This window comes from Sturnus vulgaris, chromosome 14 (assembly GCF_052056855.1).
Source record: "Sturnus vulgaris isolate bStuVul1 chromosome 14, bStuVul1.hap1, whole genome shotgun sequence".
Lineage (NCBI taxonomy): Eukaryota > Metazoa > Chordata > Aves > Passeriformes > Sturnidae > Sturnus > Sturnus vulgaris.
This window is the reverse complement of record NC_142256.1, coordinates 12,269,525-12,282,661: the sequence shown is the minus strand read 5'-3', so window position 1 is coordinate 12,282,661 and position 13,137 is coordinate 12,269,525.

Sequence of the window (13,137 nt, the reverse complement as noted above, 5' to 3'; positions counted from 1 at the left end):
ATGCTGTCTCAATAGGCCCTGCTGGCTGGGTTTCATTCAGTGCTCTGAGCCGGGGGGAGAACTTGCCTCTTGTTTTACTTTCAGACCATTATTGTGCCAAAGCGTGAAGGGAGGGAGCTGAATAACCACAAACAGGTGAGGCAGGGAGAGGCTTTCTGTCTCTGCTCTCAGCTTGCAAGAGCTGAGCTCTTTGGATGCCTTTCAAAGCCAGGAGAAGCCAAAAGCAATAATCCCCACCATGGGAGCAGGCAGGAAGGAAGGGTATCTGGTGTTGGCCAGAGCTGTCCCAGCGCAGGGGAAGCGCATTCCCACGCGGTGACATCGCCGTGAGCCAGAGCAGCCTCTTCGGGGCCAGAAACAGCAGAATTTGAACCATCTCCAAGCTCCACACCCACCCTGCTGCAGCAGAGTGGGGCAGCAAGGAAGGTTTTTTTTAAAGTCTGTGCATGTGAAACAGCTGCTAAGAATAAGGGGTCTTTTCCTTAGCCACTGCTGCCTCTGCCTGCCCTGTGAGCAATCTGTAGGTGCCAGATGTAGGGATTTTGGCAAACCACAGCCATTTTATCTCCCTTATACCTCCTGCCTCTTGCTTTCGTTTAGTCAGCCATGCAAAAAGAGACGTTGTTTTTGCCTGAGCTTCCCATGGCTGCAGTCTGGGTGGGTGCTAATAGGAAGCACAGAGAGGATCCTCCATGCAGGGGTTGGATGTGATCTTTTCCCTTCACCACGTAGCACCTCCACACTCATGTTTTCAGTACCAAGCCAGAAGGTGGCATTTTCCTGAGGCATCCCAAAAGTGCCCTCTCCAGACCATAACCAGGGCCTCTCAGAAGTCCCAAGGAGCAGGCAAAGCACACACGTGTTCCTGGGGGCAAACAGGATCAGCTGTCATTCTCCCTGCTATTCCACCCACCTTGGACTCCCAGTGACAGCTCCAGGAGCAAGGTTTGGCTCATTCAGTCCCCCTGCCCAGGAAGGCTCCCCAAGACACGGCAAAACACACAGCAAAGCTTCCCCCTTTGGAGAAGAAGAAGGAGGCACCTGTGGAACACTGCAGCAATGTCTGCATCCCTGCCCCAGCCGGGGCCTGGCTCCATCCCAGCCCACGCGCGCTCACTTCAGGCTCCACATCCTGGGGAAATGTAAGATGTTCCGCCAGCAAGGCCCTGTAAAGAGAGAAAGGAAACAAGGGCACGTTGTTTGGTAGCACCAGGCTTGAGCTCCCACAATTGTGTGAGTTAATCAGAGGCATTACATGCGTGTCCTTGTGTGACTTCAGATGTCTCACCCCAAAGCTCCAGTAACAAGGGATTAGGAGAGAGGCTGGGGAAGTCAAAAACTCTTCACTGGAAATTTGTTTCAAGATGTTTACAGCCTGCTTCTGAAAAGAGGTTGCATTGTCTGTGCTTTACCTTGTGAGCCCAAGACTGTGCTCAGACTGCTGCCCTGCTGTCACCAAACAGCCCTGCAAAGATGAAAGCAGCTGGCAGAAATGTGGCACCCCAGTTGAACCCATGCCAGACTGAGGACAAAGCATCTGTACACGTCATGTTCCCTCATGGTAAAAGTCCTGCTTTAATTCAGACGCTTGCACAGGCATGCAGAATCCCTCAGCAGCAGCAACACCACTCAGAACACCTTGAGTGATGGAAACAAGCTCATTGCCCTTGAAATATCCAGGGGCCATGGTCCTGACGAGGGGCACTGGAGGGGCTATCCCTGCCTAGGCTCAAAGGCACACACTCACCCATGCCCAGCCCAAAACCCAAGTATTGCATGAAGCAGAACAAATATCCAGGGTTTCAATGAAAAGAAAAAAATAACATTTTCAAAAAATATCCACAAAAGCCACTCATATCATGGTGATCCAACTTCCCTGTAAGAACTGTATGGGCAGATGACCCAAGCAGCCCAGTACCTGTGCTGGTCCAGAGTCTTCACTCAGCATCACTCACAGTTGCAGATCCCAAGCCCTTGAGGATCCTCATTCAGCTCTTTCTCAGCACCTCCTGCCTTGTCCCTTCAGAGGTCTCTGGGACAGAGCTCTCACAGCACCCCAAGCCCTGGCACTCTCTGCCTGGCTGCTCTGGGCATCCATCCCATGACAGGGCACAGCAGAACTCCAGCACTTCCAGCCAGGACCACCTTGTCACAAATGTCTGTGGTACAAACAGCAATTGCTCTTCTCGGGACCCAGTTTGGAGCAATGCATGAAAGGAAAGGTTTCCCAGCCAACATTAGCTGGCAGAGCTGGTTTGTAATCAGGCAGGACAGATGGGAACACACAATGCCTTGAACCCAATCAAGAAAACATCTCAGGAATGCCTCTTAATGTGAACCTTTGGAAGGGTAAAACAGTCATTCAAATCAGAGCAGGATGATTGATTCCAACCTAAGAGAAAAGCACAAATCAAACTGATTCCTATCCAGGGGGAAAAAAACCAGTTTGATCTGAGGTAAGGCTTGACAGTAAATTAATTCAAAATTTTTTGGCTTCCAAGATAAAATAATATAATAGAGATCTGAATGCATAGGCACTGAGGAAAGCTGTGTTAGCAAGTCCCATTTAGGTACTTTGCAAAACTAACAGAGGGGTTACACTCAAAATGCCATGGACTTTGCTTTCCTTCTAGGAAGCATCCTTTGCTTCCCAGCTTTCCCAGTCAACCACATTTGTCCCTCAATGTGTCACTGTGGTAATAAATAAACATCATCTCTTCGGAAGAGCTTGGGCAGCAGCTCCAGTTTGGGCTCAAACCCTTCTCTTCTTAAAATTTCTCTCCAATACAGAATTATAATCTCATGTGTCAGTACGAATTTTGGTTTATAAAACAGGCATGCAACACATCTAGAAGAAAAATTGCACCTGTCAAATGCCCTGCCCCGTGAAATAAACCTGTGTAATTTCACTTTTCACCTAGTAAATACCCAAGCACTCTCCAGAGCAGTCTATTCCAGTATTCAAATCTGTTTCCATTAATATTAGAAGCTAGGAGGGTTTGGGAGAAAAGGAAGGAATTGATTAAAAGCAGATGGTATTCATTATCTTGCTAATCACAATCCTACAAGGATTTTTACAAAGAAAAAAGAGAAAGAAAAAGCAACATCAAGAAAAGGTCATGCTAGTACTTTTCAAATAAAACTTTAGAAAAATAACACTTCCAAGGATTTATTCCCCTCTCATGAGAAAATCAGCTTGTTTCATATCACAGCTCAGCCACACTGGGAAAATGTCTTTGTGATACAGTCATCATTCTCACATTTTGTGCTGGGACTGCAAACTTTTGCTGAATGTCTGAGAAAAAAAAAAAACCTGTTGAAAGGACCATTACCACGTGCACCATCCCACAGCCTCTGGTGGCACTGCTGTACTTCCCAGCCTGCTCTTTCTGTTCCCCAAAGGGAAGTCACAAATGAGCAAACAAAGCAAACAAAACAAAATAGAACTAAATCGGATAGGCAGTTTATTAGCCAGAACCAGCGGAGTGGGAAAACCCAAGGATGGATTCTGTTTGAGCTGACTGGCTGGAGTTCACTCAGAATAATTTTCTTAGGAGGATTTTTGCTCTTGGTATCTGATCCTGCTCCAATTAAAGTCAGTGGAGATGTAATTATTACCAATCCACAGCACTGCAAGAGGGTGAGATCCTACATCAAAGGCCTTGGCTCTTTTTCACTTTATCAAGTCACAAAATTCGAATGGGTCATACTCAGCCTTGCTTTGGGACAGCAGAGCAGGAGGGCAGTCAGGAGGAGGTGGTATTTGCAATATCCAAAATCCCAGTGGTATTTCCAGCTGCAGGAGCATAACTGCTAGCTTGTTCACCACCACGCTCTCCTCTGGCTTTTCAAAACCCACCAATCTGTCACAAAAACTACTCAGAAAGTGTCTTAAAGCAGCCTGGAATGCTCCTGCTCACCTCTGGGTGTCCAGGGAAGGGGACACCAGTCTCCACAAGGTAGTGGCATCTTGAGGTGGGTTAAGAAAAGACAGGAAAAAAATCCAGTTATGATGTGCTCAGCCTCCTGGAATGAGAGGCACTAGGAAACCACCAGCAGTTGTCACTGACAATAGACTTTATTCTTTTCCTATAATACTCTTTTTAAAATAGGAAGTGGTTTTACAACACACAGCCAAAATATTCCACAAGTACACATGGCACTACATAAGCCAAAAAAACTATGCACTGGTGAGATTTTGTGGTCTTCAGGCTGAGATTCCTAAGCAGCTATTTATATGATAATTTATTTTTTAAACCACAATGACTCAAGGCTGCCCTGAATGGCAGCAGATTCATTGTTAACAGTCTTTCTGTGCCATCTCACAAGGTACTAAATAGCTCAGACACAAATGAATCCCAAATATGCCTCAACACCACCCTGCTCCCTGTCTGGGAATGTACAGCACATCTATGATGATAGTTAGACTTGACCTAAGGTTTTCCTCCAGCTATCTCCAGCTTCTCCTGCTGTCATTTATTTACCCTCAAGTCAGTCCCTCTGCAAGGCAGGGGCCTTGCCTGCAACACATCCCATTCTCAAGACAAGGTGAAAATGTGTGAAATGGAAAGAGAGGAAGATAGATGTAGGTCTGTTTGCAGGCACACATACAAGAAAAACAAGGAGACCTGTGAACAGTTAAACTTAGCAAACCGAGTTTTCTGCAGCTTTCACCTGTGGGTTTTCTGAAGGCAACTGTAGACTCATGCTACAACCTTCTCCACCAAGGGTCCAGCTTGAGCCCTTCTTCACCATTTTGCTATTTATTTTTATAAAATTTAGAAAATCCTGTTCTCTTTGGGATAACAACCCGCATGTCAAACAGGGCTGGAAACAGACAATTGGGCTAAAAGCGTTCCTTTTTTAATCCAAACACTGTTTTCTTATGAAAACAAATAAAAACTCTAAGTCCCTTCCTTAGACACACAAGGAAGCCTCACACTGTATCTTCATGGAGCTGTGGCTGGTCTCTGGATCCTGTGTGCATGCAGAGCTGCTGTACCTACCACAGGCAGGGTGTAGAATTCTGTCCTTGCTGCAGTGAAGAGCACCAGGAGCTGGGCACCATGCAGGTGTTTGGCCCTCATTGGGAATTGGGTGTTTTTGGGAAGCAGGAGACACCCACACCTTTCCAGGCCTGTGAGTCACTGCTCACATCATGGTTGTATTTAATGTTAATAAAATGCAGCATTGCATTTAGTGCCCATTTTTTCAAGCCTAAGCTCTGAGCACTCCCACTGGAATTAAATCCAGAGCACAGCTGGGGGAGCATGAGAATGGCTGAGAAGAAAATACACAACAGCAGCATCTCCTCAAGGAGCTTGGCAATGCTCAGAGCTGTCTTTTCCAACATCCCCGTGTTCCAAAGGTCTGGTCCCCAGCCTAGAGGGTTAAACCCAACTGTGCCTGCACAGGGCACTGCAGGGGAGAGCCCAGCATTCCCCCAAGCCTCACTTTGCCCCTTATCCTGCCTGCAAGCCCAAGGCTCTGTGGTATTTGGAGAGGGAAGCTGGAAAGCGTGTATTTCTGGTTAGCAGTTACTAAATAAAAATACCTCAGATAAAAGAAAGAAGCACTGTCCTAACACTGGCACTCAGAGAGATAAACAGCAGCCTGGGGTCCTCGGGGGCTCTGAGTTATCTGGTTAAATAAAGGGCCCCACCCCATGTGCAGAGAACAAAGCAGGGCACGGGTCCGGGGCGCTGAGCTCAGCCTGACACCCCGCCAGCAGAGACCACCACACCCAGCAGAGGCAAAACCCTCCAGGAAACATGATTCTCCTTCACTTCGACTTTTGTTTTAATAATTTGATTTCGTTTCCATCTAGCTTCCCTGCTCTGCCAGCAACGCTGCAGGGTCAATCTTCTGTTTGCCCAAAAAGCTCCTCCTTCTCTCTCATTCCTTCATATCTATAGACTTGTTTAAAGAAGGGGGAGGAGAAACTTATAGCACAAGGCATATTTCATTTTAACTTCATAGTCAGCATCACACACAGTTATTTTGGAAAAGCACAAGGAAATTCCCTGCTCCTCAAACTGTTGCCACTGGACCCCTCTTTCATCTCACCCCAGCTGAGCACCATGAGCTGTCAGAGTCACACCATGTGTTATAATCCTCCAGTGGAGCCAAAAAGAGACCTGGGTATGGCAAAACATCATGGCCATGGTCCCAGCCTGGCTGGGCTTTTGGGCCAGGGACCAGTGCCCAAGCTCAGAAAGCTCCTTGATGGTCCCAGCTGCAAATCTTTCCATGCGTTTGTCTTTCTTCCTCACCCAATACTTTTAGCTGGATATGGACTACAGTTTTTTGGGTTTGAACTAAATTTAGCAAAATTTCAGCCCCAAGGGGCAGCTTCTCAAAGGAAAGCACACATGCCAGGTGGTCACAGAGGAAGAAGGGACATTTATTCATTACCCACAGTGAGGACATCAAGATGTAGCCAAAGTGGAGATAGGATGGGAGTGGTTTCCTTGGCTGGAAAGACACCACCAGCCAAAATATGTACTCGACATATTCCTTGCAATCCTTCTGAAATTTTTCTTCTATCTTTTTTAAACATGGTGATTTTGGGGCCTGGGGAAAGTTTGCTGGTCAAGGACCTTGGGAATCCACCCTCATGGCTCCTGCACATGTGGCACAGCACAAGCACATTATCTGCACCCAGGAGAGCATCTCTGAGCCTGGAGTGCTCAGAGAATCAGCCATGGGAACTTCCAGCAGCTCCTTGGGCCTTGGGAGAGTGGCTTCACAGGAAAGGCTCCAGCTGAGCACACAAGATTTTCCTCAAGACAAAATGCCTTTCTTTTTTTTTTTCCTCCCTCCTTGCTGGGTTGATGGGAAACTGTGTGCAAAACTAGAAATATCCCCTATGGAAAAGTCTGCAAGAACTCAAAATTAGTGGAACAGCTGCATTCTTTAAAAGTCACTGGAGTGGAATCTGATGGAAGGTAAGGTCTACACCACAGTGTTTTCTAATGCCTTTAAGAATTCGGTGGCAGAGATCTAATTTTCTGTTAAGTTCCACAAGGAAGTTATGAACAAAATCCATTGAGATAAAACTGTTCAGTACCATATGCTTAAGTGTTTGGTTTTTCTTTTCTTTCTTCCTAGATAATCAAACCTTCACCTGGATTCTAAACTGCAGAGGTTTAGCTGTAATTCTAAGATAGAGCTTACACACTGAAAGACAGATCATGTCTTGAGCATATTCTGAAATATACTTTTAGGTATTAATTCTCTTATAAAAGCACTACCATTGACCCCCCAAATTCAGATGGAGCAGGCTGTCACAGCAGAGTTAATCACACTGATACATGTAAAAAACACAAAAAAGGAAAACCTTCTCCAGGCATATGGCACCAGGAACCTCCCACTGCCAGTCTGCAAGCTGCACTTGCAGGTTTGCTCATCACTGGGATAATTTAGGTGTTATTACTTCATTTCTGGAGATTGCTTTTAGAAATAAAGAGTTTGTGTTCAGACTTCTTTTATCTTTAATTTTAGTGCCAGAAGGGCACAGATCTGCTCTAACTCCCCCATTCAGAGCCCCTGCCCATAAGGGTGGGAGCAATGGAGGGGACATTGTTTAGTAGTAAATGGACACTACCCCTCAAAACAAAATCATATCCATAGCAAAGAGGTGAAGTTTTTTTCTTATCTTCTGAGAATTATTCAGTTTTATACCCTTTCAGAACAGCAGAAATGTAATGGATCACTAAAAATCAGTATTAAATAGGCTTGTGCTGCTAGAACAGTGGTTCTGACTGGGAAAGACCTTGCTGGGAATTGCCTGAGTTAAACAGGAAGCTTAGGGTCAGACCTTTGGGAAGAGTTTCTAACCTGCTTTTCCAAATGAAGTCACGTGAGCTCCTGCCAGCTCCAAGGCAAGTCTTGTCAAGAGATTTTCTCAAGCCACTGACCATGAGTAACTTGCAATAAAAGTCCAACCTGGCAGAGTGAGGGCCAGCTGAGCACTCAGGCAATTTCAATTGCAAATATGAGTATCTCACATGTTATTTACCTGGCAGATGAACACTACTTGGAGTGTCTGTAGTAATCAGAGTGTTTGGAGACTGGCGTTCCCAGCCATGCATGTGCATAACCAGCTTCTTTAATAAAGCTGAAGAATGACATGCTCTCCTACCTTCCTTCTCCAATCACTTATGCTTAGAGTAGTCTCTAGGATTGTGTCCATACATTTTCTTCCTATTTCATCCCATTAAGAAGGACATTACAGATGCTGCTGGTTTATTTTCATTGTCTTAAAGATACAGGCTGCACTGCTGGAGGCCTGGGTTTTGCACAGGGAACATAACTGGTTTGAGATCACATAAATCTAATGAGATTTCTTTCCTATGTGAGCAATAAAAACACACATTTCCTGTCCACCTCACAGTCACTGGTGCAGATGTTTGGTTCTCTCAATATGTCCCATCACACAGGTCTGAGGAATACAAAAAAGGGAGTTGCATTTCATTTTAGTGAAAAAGGCTGAGACAGCAAATTTATATGCATTATGATGGCAGAATTTTTGGCTCCTAAAACAATGTTTGCCTAGAAGAGAAACAAAACTTAAATTCAACTCAGTTTTATAATATGAACCACCGAATTTTTTCTCAGCATCCCAAGCAAGAGACCTGGCACACAAGGGTGGCTGATGTTGACAGGAGAATGGCCACAATCCATCAGAAATGTCAACACATGGCACTGGTGGGGCCATTGGTGCAGGGCAGTAAATCAGGGGGTTAATGGGAGCAGAGAGTCCTCCTGCAGCAGCACTTCCAGCTCACAGCTATCCCAGTCCTCTCTGGTTTATGTCTGTACCTCTGAGGGGGTAAAAGATAGAGAAGAGACTTGCCAAAGATCCTACAAAATCTCTCATACAAAACAAGGCATACAACCAAGAACTGCTGACAGTCCTGTGATGGCCCAAACAACACACTTGGGCCAAGTCCTCCTTCCGGGAGGCTCAGCCCAGCACAAATGCTTCATTTTCTAAGAGCAGCTCTACTCCAAGCCTTGCATCTCCCCGGCAGGAAAGGCAGCCAGGTCCCTCTCCATGGAAACTCAAATGCCCCAAGTGGTGTGAGCAGCTCTCCCCACAAACAAACTCTTAGTCACACGCAGAGAGAAGTGTTCTGAAAGGGAAATGTTGCATCATGAAGTCCCCCACATCACTAGTTTTGAGAAGGTTCCAGTAGGAACCGGGGGAGATTTACCCTGAACATTTTTATGAGCATTTCTGCAGTGCCAACACTGATCACGTAGGCGAGCAGCACGGAAAGTCACACAGATACTTTGAGATGCTAACACAACACAAATAATACTTTTGCTGATCATTAGATCTGTTGGCAGCCGTACACCAGTGCCCTGAAGGACACCCCAGGCAGCTGAGGAGAACTCCAAATGAAAAACAAGCTGTCAACCCGCCCCAGGACACAAGATGGAGATGGCAGACGTTTCTAAGGGAGCGTGTTCCTCACCGGCTGCCATCTGGGAAAGCAGGAACTCTGTTTTACTTGAATGCTACTCAGGATTTAGTTTTCAAGAGAAACTGCAAGGCAGGATACCAAACAATGACACGTTTGTGCCAGTGAAGCCTTGGGGCTGACACTGGCAGGGCAGGAGGTGCTCACAGTCTTGGAGCACAAGAGGGGCACCAAGTAACCCTGGCTGCTTGTTCCCACACTGCTCAGCATCCCAGGGCTGCACAGTGGGGTAGATGCCCTGGAGAACATGCCCTGGTGTGAATTTCCTGCTTCCAGGGATATGACAGGGCTGCAGATCCAACACAGGCACTCCTTCTTGAATTTATTGACTTGGTTTGCTCTCTGCAAATGGATGTAGGGCTATTAAAAAAACCAGCAACATACCTTTGGCCTTTAAAAATCAGAGTTCAAGGAGCAAGTGACAGTTTAGGAAGGCTCTCTGGATTACAATGCCTCCATTTTTGGCATGCTTTCATGTTTTCCAGGCATTCAGTGCCAGCTGAAGGAAGCGGGTCACAACCCCTCAGGTACATCCTCTTCCCACATCCTTCTGTTCAGCTTCAGAGTTACTGACCCCAGCCCAGCATGCACAACCAGGGGAGAAACTGGGACAGGGAGGACAGGAGACAACAAAAGGGAATAAACAGCCAGAATGGGGAATTAGGAGGTGCTGCTGAACTCCTGACATCTCTGATATTCAGGTTTCTTCTTCAGATCCCACTGGCCTTTCTCGTATTTGTCCACCTCATTTGCAGCAGCTGCTGGCAGCAGCAAAGACCATTTCTGCTGTGTGCCGGTGCCCAAAGCAGGTCCCAGGCTGGACCTGAGCTTCAGCCACGCCTGCTGTGCCAGCAGCACCTGAGCTGCCCGTGCCAGACACCGCAGCTCTACCCTGCTCTCCCTAGGACAGAGAGAACCAAAGGAGTGAAAAATCACAGATGATCACCGGCAGCCCTGCTGGTCTCCCCGCCGAGCCCACGGGGAGCCCACAGTCCCTGTAGCCAAGTTGGCAATGCCATCTAGTGCATGCAGGCAGAAATAGCACAGAGCCACAGGTGGGCAGGTGTGCACGGCCCCAGATGTGCAGCCCAGATGTGCCCTCAGCCAGGGGATGGCACCGGGGTACCCCAGCCCTGCACATCGCCTGCCCCGGGTTTTTCCCACCCAGAAAGAGCTTGGCCTTATCCAAATAACTTGCCTGGAGAAGGAGGGGAATCCTCCCCTTTCCCCAAAGGCTTTCAGCTGAATTTTTCCAGCTACATCAGCCTGTGGTCATTACTGCCAATACAGTTTCACATTTTGGCTCTCTGGCGTCACTCAAATGTAAAACATCTCCCACACAAACATTTTTTTTGAGCAAGGCAAACACTCTCTCAGTAACTAGAACCATTTCTCTTAAACATGAACAAAGGGTGAGGTTTCTTTAGACAAAGGAGCTGAAGGTTTCCCTTTTAATGAGAGCATTCTCTGACGCAGACCAAAATCTGTGGCATTCTGTTTTTTTTCCCTGAATGCCTACTTAAAAAAAAAATATATCTGGGCTGATCATAATTTTCTTCTTGTGCAACTTTTCTGTAATTTTGCCAGTGATTTAAAACTTTTTTTAAAAAGGGGAATAATCTGGCTTTTAAAAATATTTTTAACCAAAAAACGATACATCTTTTACTAAAAATGTGTGACCTCTACAAGCAAAATATTTCAACAGCTATTGAAAACAGATATTTTGTTAAGAAAATGATGAGTTATGGACTTTGTGTTTTGTTTAAAAATGGGTCCATTTCTAGCTCTGTAAGATGCAGCTCATTCTCTAACTGTTATTTTAAGTTGTTCTTCAATCTGATTTAAAGGAAATTCTTTCTCAAAGCTTTCTGTATTTTCCATACCTTTAACAAAACATTCAAGAAGACTCTGTTCCTCATTACAAACCCTTTGCTTTCTAAGTGCTTTATACATTTAATAGGCATAAAAAGTCAGAGGAGGGGTGGGGGGGAAATGGGTCTACCTGGGCTTAATTTAGAAACAGAATTTAATATACAGACCAGGTCCAGCCCACTCACTGCTGCTGGGTATAAGAGCCAAGACTGGCTCCCACAGAGGGGATATTTCAGTGGCTCTTGCTGTGCTCCAGGGGTTAAATGCACCCTGGCCATGCAGGGACATGTAAAGGCTCTGCAGCTGGAGCTGAAGCTGCTGGGGCTGGATGGAGCAGGACTGGAGCAGGCTCAATCCAACTGCTGCTGGAGCCACTCTGCAGCTTGGAGCTAAGTCAGAGCTTAAATAGGAACTGGAAGGATAAAAGCTTGTGGGATCAGGCCTTAAACCAACAGCTCCCGACTCAGCACAGCCTCAGAGAGTATCTAAAATAACCAGTATCGTTATGGGCCCACATGTTAAAAGAAATGAAAATCAATAATGTTAATAGACATTAATTCATGCTAATAGAATCACTGCTCCAAAAGCAGAGTTAATAAGCCCAGTTAGACCACTACCACTGGCTACATATTAAAAAGATCCAAAATATTTAAATATCGACCACATTCCTTTGAAATTAATAGTATTTCCTTCGGATTACGCATTGATCTTGGCTGAGCCATGCTTGACATCTGGAGCAGTTAAAATAGCAACCTGAACAGCCACAGTCTGCCACTAATTTTTACAAGTAAAAATACCCCCAGTTTTAACTTTTGTGCTCTCATTAAAACCACTGTGCTGTCTCAGTGCAGGGCCCAGAAGAGGAGAGCCATGAATAAATACTCTGTGCATGGATCAGCTGAGGCACTGCCAGTGCTGGAGGCGCCTGTCCCACCACAGCCCTGGGGCTCCTTACACAGGTCCTGGAAATCCTTGTCTTCCTGGAGGAAAGGGACTTTGCACAGAGCCTGGATTCTCACTCTTATGGTGGATTCATCATTTCACTGCTCACTTTCAGAGAAGGAATCTGGGTTCATCACAGCCAGGACTATTCCTGTGCTCAGCTCCAAGCCATGGTCCTGTCTGCTCCTGGGGAGGTGCAGCCCCAGCACAACCTTCAGCACTGGTGGGCTGGAGGGGTTTTGGGTGTTGGTGGGCTTTTTTTCTCCCTTTAATGCTTTTGAAAACTAAGGGTGGAATCCATTGCTTCCTCCATTCATTGAGATAGGATAAACATGTAGGTTTGATCATGGTTTTACTCACGTTTTCCATGCACCTCACAATCATAGGAATTAAGCAACTCCTCAGCTGGGATTCCTGCTTCTTTAAAGCTCCGTGTGTGAGCAGCAAGGGCAGGACACTGAGGAAGGGAGAAAACCACCCTATGCAATGCAATGGGGTCAAAATTGTAATGGGGGAGGCTTCAAATTCATTTCTGATTCCTGTGAATGCCTGGAGGATGCAGTGCAAAACCCACATACAAACCTAGCTCCTCCAGCTGGCTGCCACCTGCATCTCTATCCCATCCAGGCTCCAAAAAAACTGCTCTGCTCCCACCCTGCAGCAGGATTACAACACTCTGTGAAAAGCAGGATTAAAACACGCTGAGCATGGCTCTGCTGGGAGGGTGACCAGCAAGCACCTCTGCAATGCTGGGTTATAAAGGTGGTCAAAAAGCTGAAACCCCCACTGCCTTTTGATAAAGAAAACCAGCACAGGAATGTGGGCCAAAAGATGC